The sequence below is a fragment of the Eumetopias jubatus genome, unplaced genomic scaffold (genome assembly GCF_037043125.1).
Source record: "Eumetopias jubatus isolate StellerSeaLion01/CBP00866 unplaced genomic scaffold, mEumJub1_p1.0 scaffold_9, whole genome shotgun sequence".
Taxonomy (NCBI): Eukaryota; Metazoa; Chordata; class Mammalia; order Carnivora; family Otariidae; genus Eumetopias; species Eumetopias jubatus.
The window spans coordinates 108,696,127-108,707,922 of record NW_028274815.1 but is presented as its reverse complement, the minus strand read 5'-3'; the positions used below and the strand labels follow the sequence as shown (position 1 = coordinate 108,707,922).

Below are 11,796 nucleotides of genomic sequence, written 5' to 3'. Positions count from 1 at the left end.
TATAAAAGTATTCTAAGTCTGTCATACCAAATACACATGAATGCTTATACTCAAAGCTTTTGCTTTAGTCTGGGCTTATAGATAGGCAATGAAACTCTTCTTTTAAAGGTTACCACATGTAAAAACCATGCAGCTGATTGAAATGCAATGCATTATAAAGCAGTACTGGAGGTTGCCAGTAGATGGAACCATAGATTTTAGAAATTCAGATTGAGATTTCCTTCCTAGGAAACAACGGTAATTTAACAGCTTTAAGAAAGCATAACCTTTGTAAAAAAAAAAAATAAATAAATAAAAATAACACTTTTCTGGACACATATCAACCAGACTAAAGAGTAGCAACCAAAGTAAACTTGTAACTATGAGATTCAGTCTTTGAGGTTATTTCTTTAAGAGTAAGTCTTGGGGGAAAAAAAACATTTAAAAAATTTGGTGTCTATAATGTAGTGCAAATGTTAAGATCTAGAAAATAAATATGTATCCATCAAATAATATGAATAATATAGGTAGTAGAGTAGGAAGGCATGGGTCATATTGCTTGTTTAAAAATTTTTTTTATGTAAATTCAATTAGCCAACATATAGTAAGTACCTCATTAGTTTCAGATGTAGTGTTCAATGATTCATCAGCTGCACATAACACCCAGTGCTCATCATATCACATGCCCTCCTTATTTAAATCCTTCTTTGCTTGGTTGGAGAGGAGGCCTATGGCTTATGCATCTGGTATAGTTTTCATGCCCGATTTTGTGTTATCTCAAGCATTGCCTGATTAATATAGCCAGAGTTTAAGAGAAGTGAGTTATAGAAGAGGCAACATGTCAAGCAGTTTGGTATTAAATAGAGATTGTATCTTTTAAGTGTCTGAGGTATTGAAAGATGATGTATGGGGAGGGGCTGGTTGCCACCAAGTTAAGTCCACAAAGAGCTGGTCAAGATTTGAGGGGAGTCTATATTGCTGACCAAGTGTTTCTAACTGCAACATTGCCAGGTGGGTGACTTGTTTTCCAACTGCTTTCTGGGCTGTCCCTGCTTATTCAAAGGCACAACTCTCTACCAGCCCTGTTATACTTCCTTCCTTTCTTTCCTCTCTTTCTTTCCTTCCTTCCACCTTCCGTCCCTCCCTCCCTCTTTCTCTGCCTGCCTGCCTTCCTTCCTTCATTCCCTCCTTCCTTCTGTCTCTTTGTTTTCTTTTTTCTCTATTACCTGAGCATGTTTCCTAGACTTCTGCCCCTCAGGGACAGGTGAAGACATGTTCTCTCCTACATTCTCTTTGCTTAAATGATGATATGAAAAACCACCTGAAATCTGGTTCTTTCAGTTTCAAGGAAGACCACACCCTTGAAAAATAACTGAGTTAGTAATAACTATACCAGTGATAAATATTTAGAAGACAGCTGTGTTTGGACAAGAAAATTAAAAGCTCTTTCCTACTTTCTTCTCCACTGTGATCTCTATGTCCTTTCTCTATTTTTTTCCCCGTAAAGCACAATCAGTTTTCATTCTTGGTAGTTATGTTCCATAAAAGTCTCCATGAACACCAAATTAACAAATACGGAACAACTACTCTGAAGAGAAATACAGGGTTAGGTCCCTGGGAGCCTCTGGTCATATTTTCATCAACCCATCAATACATAACCTTATTTTTGTGTACGTTTCCATTTAAAGATACTTCTTTAATAGACACCGTTGATCCATTAACATTGAATTCATGGTCCACAGCGCTATCACTCATGCTGGAATAAAGCTCAGTGAGCACATACATTTTCTCCAGAAGGCACATCACAACCTTCTTGCAATTAGGAATATGAAGCAATGTGCAGCACTGTGCTGTGGGGCCATCTGAAACAGGGAATCTCCAACAGAAAGCACAAAAATGTGAAAAATGCAGCACTCCACTGACTGTGAAAAGGACACCTGCTTACAATGTATGAGCTGAAATAAGAAGTTAGAGTGTTGCCTTTTTCTACCTCAGCTGGTAATGTGGGGATGGAATGATTCAAATATGGGGCTGCTCTGCGCATGTCCCCGAAGGACAGTGAAACCGTTGTGAGTACTGATTTGAGGCTACAAACAAATTCTAGTGAGTAGGTGAATTTACAAATATGGAACCCATGAATAGTAAGGATTCACTGTACTGTTACCATTGGCAAATAACTGCTAAATAGCTCATATGCTTGCCTCTAAACATATTTTTGTTTGATGTAATTTAATGGCAGTTCTCTAGTCCCACTCACCTGTCTTTTTTTATATATATATTTTTTATTATTATGTTATGTTAATCACCGTACATTACATCATTAGTTTTTGATGTAGTGTTCCATGATTCATTGTTTGTGTATAACACCCAGTGCTCCATGCAGTACGTGCCCTCTTTAATACCCATCACCAGGCTAACCCATCCCCCCACCCCCCTCCCCTCTAGAACCCTCAGTTTGTTTCTCAGAGTCCATAGTCTCCCATGGTTTGTCTCCCCCTCCGATTTCCCCCTCTTCATTCTTCCCTTCCTGCTATCTTCTTCCCCTTCTCCTTCTTCTCCTTCTTCTCCTTCTTCTCCTTCTTCTCCTTCTTCTTCTTCGTCTTCTTCTTCTTCTTCTTCTTCTTCTTCTTCTTCTTCTTCTTCTTCTTCTTTTTTAACATATAATGTATTATTTGTTTCCACTCACCTGTCTTTTTAAAACAAATGAGGCCATTAGTAGATTGGGAATAGGTTTTACAGCTTGTCCATGACAAAGCCAGGACTAGAATCCAGATTCCGAGATGTGTGGCCCAGTGGTTTTTCAGGCTTCCAAGCATGTGGGAGTTTCTGCTTTGTCAGGGGTTTGTACTGAGTCTGATTTTCATAGCCTGGGTACTCTGGTAGGGGAAAAGGAAATCAGTAATTTGGGGATTGCCAAGGACACCCCACCCCCCAGCCTTCAGGTTCTAACTTTAGTTCATGAATCCATTTACATTAAAATGTAGATTTCTCCCTTTAAAAGTTAACATGGGTATGGCATTGAGCAAAATTAAGTATTAATTAAGCACATGAAAATGAACTAATGTATCATATGAGTTAAGTTTGGGGTAATTAGATTGAGGACAGGTGAAATTGACTGAGAAGTGGTTCTCAGTAAGACAGGCAGGAGGTGGGAGAACCCTCTAGGAGACTAAGGACTTGGAAGATAAATTGAATAACATGCTAATTCCTACACACCAGGCTTACCTGACTGTTAACTGAGACAAAAGTGGAAGCCACTGGAAAAATTGTTGTCTTATCAAAGTTCAGGAATTCTGTCTTGTAACTTAACATCTTTTTGAATAAATAACCCCCTCTGGGATTTCCTTTCCAGTTTGGCAATGTTTGCTTCCATGATATTTTTGATTCTTATCCCTTTCTCTTTTTAAGGGGATCTCCCTCTTTTGCCCTTGGCTATGGGCTTCTCAGTTTGAGATATGCTCCCTGTTTCATCTTGTTTGGATATTGGTAACCTCACTGCATGGATTTTCTCTTCTTTGCTTTTAGGGGGAAAAAAAACCTCATCTCTTCTATGGAAGCAAATTTTTATAATTAGAATGTTATCTTTTCTCTTAGTTTTCTCAAAAGCCAGTCTCCTAATAAGATTCAAGAAACGTATGTGTGGCATACATTTAAAAAAATACGCTTCCTAATTTCTCTAAGAGGAAATATTGAACATTACCAGTAAAGGTACAGTTCTGTGTCCCAAAAGATATAGTTGATAATTAGGTTGACCATATGCATTGGTTTGCCTGAGACAGCCCTGGTTTATGCCTGTTATCCCAACATTGTTATTGATAGCACCTCCTTCCTTACACTTGTAAGATGACAGGTTATATGGTTATGCTATGGATAATACCAATGTAAACATTTTAAAAAAGTACTAATAGAGTTGGCATTTCCAAACTGTCCAAGACCAGGTTTACACATAATATCAATTAGTATTCAATTTGCTGGCATTTCTGTCATCCTATAATATAAGAATTCTTATATTTCCTTTGGAACTTCTCTGATTTGAAAAACTAATAGAGGCACCTCCTTCAAGAACTTGGTGACTTATTCTATGCTTTAAATATATTTTTAAAATTCAAGCGGCGCCTGGGTGGCTCAGTCGTTAATCATCTGCCTTCAGCTCAGTTCATGGTCCCAGGGTCCTGGGATTGAGCCCCATGTCGGGCTCCCTGCTCTGTGGGAAGGCTGCTTCTTCCTCTCCCACTCCCCCCTGCTTGTGTTCCCTCTCTTGCTGTCTCTCTCTGTCAAATAGATAAATAAAATCTTAAAAAAAATAAAATTCAAAGGTAACAATTTATTGCAGAAATTGTAGATTTCTAGTACTTTAGACTTATTCTGTCTATATATTCTGTAAATATATTTCTTAAATTTCAAAAGTAACATGTTTATTGCAGAAATTTTAGAATGAATAACAAGCTCTAAAGAGAAAATACAAGCTACTTATAATCTTTTCACTCAGGGATAACCGCTATTAGCATTTATCTTATTTTCCATGTTCTTTTCTCTTAGAAAATTACATATCAGACATCTTGTATCACATATAGGTATGTATTTTATTTAATTTTTAATTTTTTTATTTTTTAACATTTTATTCATATCTTTGACAGAGAGAGAGTGCATGAACAGAGGGAGAAACAGCTTCCCGTGGAGCAGGGAGCCCAACGCAGGGCTCGATCCCAGGACTCTGGGATTATGACCCGAGCTGAAGGCAGACACTTACCTGACTGAGCCACCCAGGCACCCTTAGGTATGTGTTTTATAATTAGAAAAACAATTTTTTGAGGCTGCTGATTTTTAACATCCTTTCCACTGGCATATTATGATTTCATTTCCATGTTATTAAATATTCTTCTGGACAGTAAATTGAACATATTATTGAACAGCATTAATTGTCTGAATTTACCATAATTTATTTATCTGAGCAAAATCTCAGGCCTTTGAGATCCTTCCCAAGAGAAGGTAGAACTGGCACAGGGGCTTAAACTAAAGCTGGATTTGGGGTAGACATAAGAACTTGCATTCTGCAATTGCACGGTGGTGACAATGTGAATATCCCATCCTGGATGGTTGCATTGTTTGCTTGCCTGAAAGTAAGAGGCCTAATGAAATGATTTCTTGAAATTAATTTCCCTTACTCATTTGATATTTCTATGATGGTTTAATACTTACAGGAAGGAAACCAGTGACTAGTTCTTTTTATTTCAGATTGATTCTATTATTTTGCTTCCCAACAGTAACCATACATACTTTGTATATCCTCAATGATATTGTGCAAATTTAAATAAATGCTTCCTTTATTAGCTATATAATCTCAAGATGTGAAATTGTTGGAATTCACTAAGTTGTACGTTATATAAATATCAGCTTTAATGATTTTAGGCAATGAAAAGATTGTTTCATTGTCATCACTTTTGTTTAGCTTCTAATTATTTTATTATACTTTTTTTAACATTATAAAATACCACTGAAAGAATGAATTTTAAAATTCATTACAAATAGTAAATAATATACCCCATATATTCAAATCCAGCTCCAACGAACTATCAAATTTCCATGCTCCTTGTTTCATCTAGCCTCTTTTATGCCATGAATATTTGTGCTAACAATATTTTATTGGGGCCCAGTTTACAGATAATAAAATGCACAAATCTTAATGTAGAGTTCAGTACATTTTGACAAATATAGTCATCACTGCAATCAAGATTTAGAACATTTCTATAACCCCAGAAAGTTCCTTGGTGCTCCTTCTTAGTTAATTTCTGTCCTGGTGTCACCCCCACCTCCATTCCCCCAGCCCAAGGCAACCACTTCTCTGATTTCTATTGCAATGGATTAATTTGGGCTATTTTAAAACTTCATATAAATAGGATCACTTTTGTGTCCTCTTTCTTTTGCTTAGCATAAGTTTGTTTGTTTAAGATTTGCTGGGTATGTCAGTAGTCTGTTCTTTCTTTATTATTGAGTAGTATTCCATTATATGTATCTGCCACAAGTTGTTTATTCATTCCTCAGTGGCTATTTGAGTTGTTTCCAGTATGGGACTGTTATGAATAAACTGCTCTGAACATTCTTGTACAGCTTGTTTTGTGGACATAAGTTTTGTGTCTCTTGGGTGTCATTTCCTTTGTTGGCACTATTTTTTTCTTATATGACTTCTTTCAGTTGTGAGTAAAGAGATTCTAGGGAGTATTTGGAGGATGAACTTCTTTGCAGACAGGCATTTACCAAAACATTTACTTAAGAGTTACTTTTTATATCAGAAAACATTTTGCATTGAAATGATATGTTACTATGGAATTATTCTTAGGTCAAAATTTAAGATTTGGGACTAGCAAATTATTTTTCAAGCTTTCTGAATGAAATGCCCACTTTGAGCCTCTTTTCATTTGAGTTGGCTTTAAGAGAATTATCAAACAAACCCAAGCATTAAACATGAGTACTGTTTAAAAAGATGTGGCCCTATCATGGTAATTTCTTAGTTGTTTTTCTTCTTCTCAATGCTGGGGAACTTATAATTTTGAAAGTTTGGGAGAAATACTCGGATAAGTCAATCATGGGGCCAATATTCATTCTTCTCAGGGTTTTCTTTGCCAGCATTGGGTCTTGGTTTCACTTAGCTAAAGATCTATCATATGTACATTCTGTAAATTTTTGTATTAAAGATAAATGAATCTGTTTCAAGGAAATGAGGAGCAATTCCAGTTTAAAAAATATCTGAGCTTTCTCTTTTGAAGTTTAAGAGGAATTATGTGCACTTCATCTTTTTCCTATTTCTAGACTTTGCTGGATATGGAAACGAGGCCACCACAGGAGGGTCAATAGTGACATTTCTAGTTGTGCTTAAAATTGCATAGCAATTTTTAATCAATTAGTGGTTAAAGTGTTATTTTTTTTAAAAGCAGATTCCCAAAATTCATTAAAGGATGTAAAATTCTATTTAAGCACAGAGAGCATCTATTTGTGGATCACTATTCAAAGCACCAAAAAAGTTTAGCATCAGTTTATATACAGAGATCAGTTTTCTTATGCTTTTCTTATCCATGATTTTTTCTGTTAGCATAGTGAAATTTCAAAAAATAGTATAGCCATTTTAAAGATTAAAAATGGCCTCTTCATTTTATTTTATTTTTTATCAGAAAGCAACTTAGTTGGTCCTTAAAGACATACTATTATCTGTTAGAAGACCAAAACTTAGAGTTTCAAAATGGTTTATGACTGTGCAGACTTAAAAAGATCTAATCATTTTATTGCTGCCCCTTGGCTCCTTTTCAAGGATCTGTTGGATTTTGCCTTTGTGATTTAAGATCTAAAATTCTTGCTTTGGCATTTATTTGTGTCTTTGATTAGCAACTAATGGGACAAATACTTTATGTCATTTCTTGTCTTTCTTGCCAACAGTAATAGCACCTGTTATGCTTCCATGATATCTTTGAATACAAGCACCACCTATCTGTGGACACATGAAGTCTGTGTATTCATCCCAGAGTTGTATTTTGAGATATATGTTAAATAACCACAATTTCAGGGACCTACGGAGGTAAGTCTCCTGGCTTTGATGGACTCCACTACAAAAGTTGAAAATCAGCTTCATTATTGTTTTGTGTGTTTTTTTTTTTTTATGTAGCAAAAGCCTTTTGGTAGCCATTGGGGATGTTAAAGCTACTATCCTACACCAAGAGAGGTAGAAATAAGATGTAATTCATGTTCTGTCAAAGACAAGACTTTGCCCAAAAGTTTATAGTTTCTCGTGAAAGTCAGACAGCAGATCTTGAGGAAAGTATTAGTCGAGAACTAATTTCTTCCCAAAGTTGATTAGATGATGAATAATGAACCCTGAATCATTGCATCCCAGCGTGTGTCATGGGCATGCTTAGTTCTTTGCAGAACCACAGTGCTGTTGGCATAATCAACATTGTATTACACTGTTTTAAAAGAAATATGTCAACAGAACATGGCAGATTCTGGACGAATTGTGATCCTAGCAGTCTATCTTTATTTTCTCCTTTCCTTGTTTTTCCTTCATGAGGGTTTCCTTCTCCACACACCACTCTCAAACATTCCCTCCTTCCATCCTTTGCTAGGGTCCTTTGTTAAAATTGGAAGTTTAAAGGTCTGTCTCTCTGAGAAGTATTTCTATTTCATCAGGGGTCAACATTTTCAGTTAAAGAAAGCCCAGGAATGGAGACTTCAGGATGAAGATGATCTTGTTTTGCAAGGGTCTGGTAGACACTTAGCTGGTTTTAGTTAATGTGTGGGAGATGCACTGTCTTCTTCTACCTTTTAAATTATACCAAGTGGATAAGAAATTGAGCTCCCTTTCTTTGAAAATTTCTCAGCAAAGCTATCTCCTGTGTGTTGGCCATATTTTCGGGCTGAATTCTCTTGTGCTAGCAAAATAGTTTCAGTGGTTTTAAGCCTCATATCTTGAAACCACACCATTTAGAGGAAAGGAGGGGTGTCTGTGTCCTAGAATTCCCTGAGAACATCCTGAAATTCACTTCACTTCATCAACTAAATCCTGTGACTGGGGAAATGGAAAATTCTGAATGGTTTAGGTTAGGACAGACCCTCCACACCTGGCTCTACATGCAGAATGAACTTACCCCACATCACATGAAACTCCAAAGAAAAGAGAGAGTTAATGATTTGGGTAGGCAACCAAGAGGTTCTCACTGTAGTTTACCCCTCTGGTTACCCAACATCTATTTATACCCAACTACACAAAATGAACTCAACCCATTCCTGCAGGAAAACAATACAAAATCTATTCCAACAACTGTATCATACTCTGAATTCAGGATTGCTAATTGACATGCAGTGTTCTACATCAGGCCCATGTGCATCTTCTTATGGTTTGGAGACCTCTAGTTAATGATGAGATATCCATCCCAATGCAACTAGTGTAGAGACAGTAATGTAGAGAGAACATTATAATTATGGTAAAAACTTCCAGAAAAGGGAAGGATGAGAAACAACGAAGTGGCCACTGGTACATTGCATATATTCCTGCTTTTCAGGAATCCAATGAATTGCTGCTCTGGCATTGGTGTCTTGGTCAGCCAATAATGCGGGCCATGATTCTTTCTGAAAAGATTCTACTTGTCCCTTGTCCTCCAGGCTGTCCAGTCCTGTACTCTGGGAGCATCTCTGTTAGCTGTTATTATCCCTAACCACATCTCATATTGACTAAGCGAATTTTGGTAGCTTATTTCCACTTGCTGACATTGGCTTAGGGACTAAAAATGCCTCAAGATAGAAGTGGAGGCAGGCACCAAACTCACAGTGTGAATCTGGAGGAGTGGTGAGGCTTCTTGAATTGAGTAAGGAAGGTTAAATATAAAATGCCAACAGACTGTGCCCCGGGGAACTTTTCATGGCAGCCCTAGAAAACTAATATAGGTGTCAAACTTTTATGTACTACAGTAAATAATAACACTTTATTGATGTGACATTCTTACTGAACATAACATTTTTCTAACTTTTCTGCAAATTCATTTGAATCATCAAAATTTATACTTCTAAATTTTAATTTTCAATTGATATAATTGAAAGGAACATTGGTTACTGTTAGCAAATGCAAGATTGCAAATAATTTTTGATAATTTTTCATTTTGAGAAGGATATTTTGTTGGACCTGTTAAGAGTATTTAATGCTGTGACAACATCGGGATAACTTCTGATAAAGCATTTTGAAGTATAAACTTCTGTGCACCTTTAACTGATGAGTCTTAAAAAACAATTTTTCTTAATAGATCTAACTCTTTGTACAAATCAGTTTAAATGAAAATTTATACAATGGCATTTTAATGTTTCCTCTGCTATTTCCTGAACTTGAACCTGCACCAGAAAGCAGCTTAGTGATTTGTTTATAATTCAAAATGCCTTTTTATGCATTCTATCACTGCATCTACAATTTCTTTTCTTTTTTTTAAAGTTCTTAGTTTGTTAATTCTCTCATGAAAAATCTGCACCATCACCACAGATAAAGTCACTGCAGAGTTTTTACTCCTTCTGTTGTCTCATCTCCAGCTCACTTTTTGCCAATAGCAACATTGGCTTTTGCAGTCTCCCTGACTTTCTTTTTTCTGTTCTTGCATTCTTTTTGCTGCTTTCTTGAGGTATTTTCCTTTTCATACAGGCCATGCCCTGCAAGTCTATATTTGGGTTCATTTTTTTTTTTTGCATAATCCAAGGAATCATAAATCATGCCAAAGCCAGTTGTCTTGCCACCACCTAAATGGGTACTGAATCCAAATATGTAGATGACATCTAGTGTGGTCTTGTACATCTTGGCTAGTTTTTTCCAAATTTCTGTCTTAGGTACTGTTGCCTTTCTGGGTTGAAAAACATCAATAACCATTGGTTTCTGCTGAAGTAGCTGGTTGGTCATGAACTTCCTGGTCCAGATAGTTACTGTGTTGTTCATGATGGCAGCTGAGCTTCAAGTAGCCAGGGAGGAGGCATCTACAATTTTATGAAAAAAATTAGAAAATTGTCTTCCTTGTGAAAAATTTGTTGTCTGAGGCTTCATGTGAAAATAGTGTTCTTTTCATTAAAGGCTGCAGTCTTTACATTTAATTTCTATTTCTAAGGCTGTGGGTATTTGTTTGGCAATGTTGCAGCAATTTTCAAAATTAACTGTGTCTTTGAGGATATAACTCCCTGATGTACTTTATGGTGTAACGTCTGTGTGTACTTTTTTGTAATTGTTTATTGACCAAACTTGCTGCTGGAGAAGTGGCTGTCCTCTCCTAGCCCTCAGGCTAGAGAGGTCGTACTTGCACCAGTACCTCAGGGCTGGGCTCCGAGGGTGAACCATGAGCCGGGCTCCCCCCATGGGTCGCAGTGTTGCCCCTCCTCTCTTTCCACTCATGACCTCTGCCACCACTGCTTTTGCTGCTGTTGCCGGCACCAGGCTGGGTCCAGGTGCCAGTCCAGCTGCCTCCTCGCAGCTCTGCGGGATCACAGCCTGCCCCGGGCACATGCTTGTGGGCACCAGCAGGCCAGGCCGAGAGCACAGCACACTCTGGCTCCTGTCCCCATGGGCTTGGTCCTTGTGTGTGTGCACTCCCGCCCGGCCTGTTTCCTCTTCTCATGTGCATGCCGCATCGTCTTACCAGGTTTCACTTACAAGTTCAGAGACAAAGATGGATTTCTTGGTGGTGATGACAGAGCATTAAACCAAGTGCAAGGCCCTTCTGCGTGTGGGACTCTGTGTGACTGCCCATGTCCTGTCCACAACGCTGGCTCTGAGGGAGGCCTCAGTGATATTCCCCTGGCCATCTTGGATCTCTTGAGGATAACCATCACCGTATCACATGTGTATCTGAATTGGCTGATTTTTTTAGTCTGGGCTTTATAATGGCTCAGGCCGGGTTCGCTGGCTTTAGCCTGAGGGAATAATCTAGTACAGTGCCCTGATTCCATGACTGGGGCCCAAAGAGATTTTCAGATCTCTTCTTGAGATTTAAGTCTCCTTATATAGCTGCCTTCCTAACTTGGAATGTAAAATTTACATTATTCAGGAAATGCTAATTATAAATAAATGCATAAATAAAACTTACCCTCTATTTCTAATCATCCAGTCTTTAAAAATATAAACTATCTTCAGGGGCGCCTGGATGGCTCAGTTGGTTAAGCAACTGCCTTCGGCTCAGGTCATGATCCTGGAGTCCCAGGATCGAGTCCCACATGGGGCTCCCTGCTCAGTGGGGAATCTGCTTCTTCCTCTGGCCCTACCCCCCTTGTGCTCTCTCTCTCTCAAATAAATAAAAAAAGAATCTTTCA

The 11,796-nt window shown here is 37.8% G+C and overlaps 1 pseudogene; it reads right to left on the bottom strand.

Annotated features, from left to right (window-relative positions):
- Window positions 1–10,039: 10,039 nt before the first annotated feature.
- LOC148163579 (small ribosomal subunit protein eS24 pseudogene) lies at window positions 10,040–10,435 on the bottom strand (annotated as a pseudogene).
- Window positions 10,436–11,796: the final 1,361 nt, after the last annotated feature.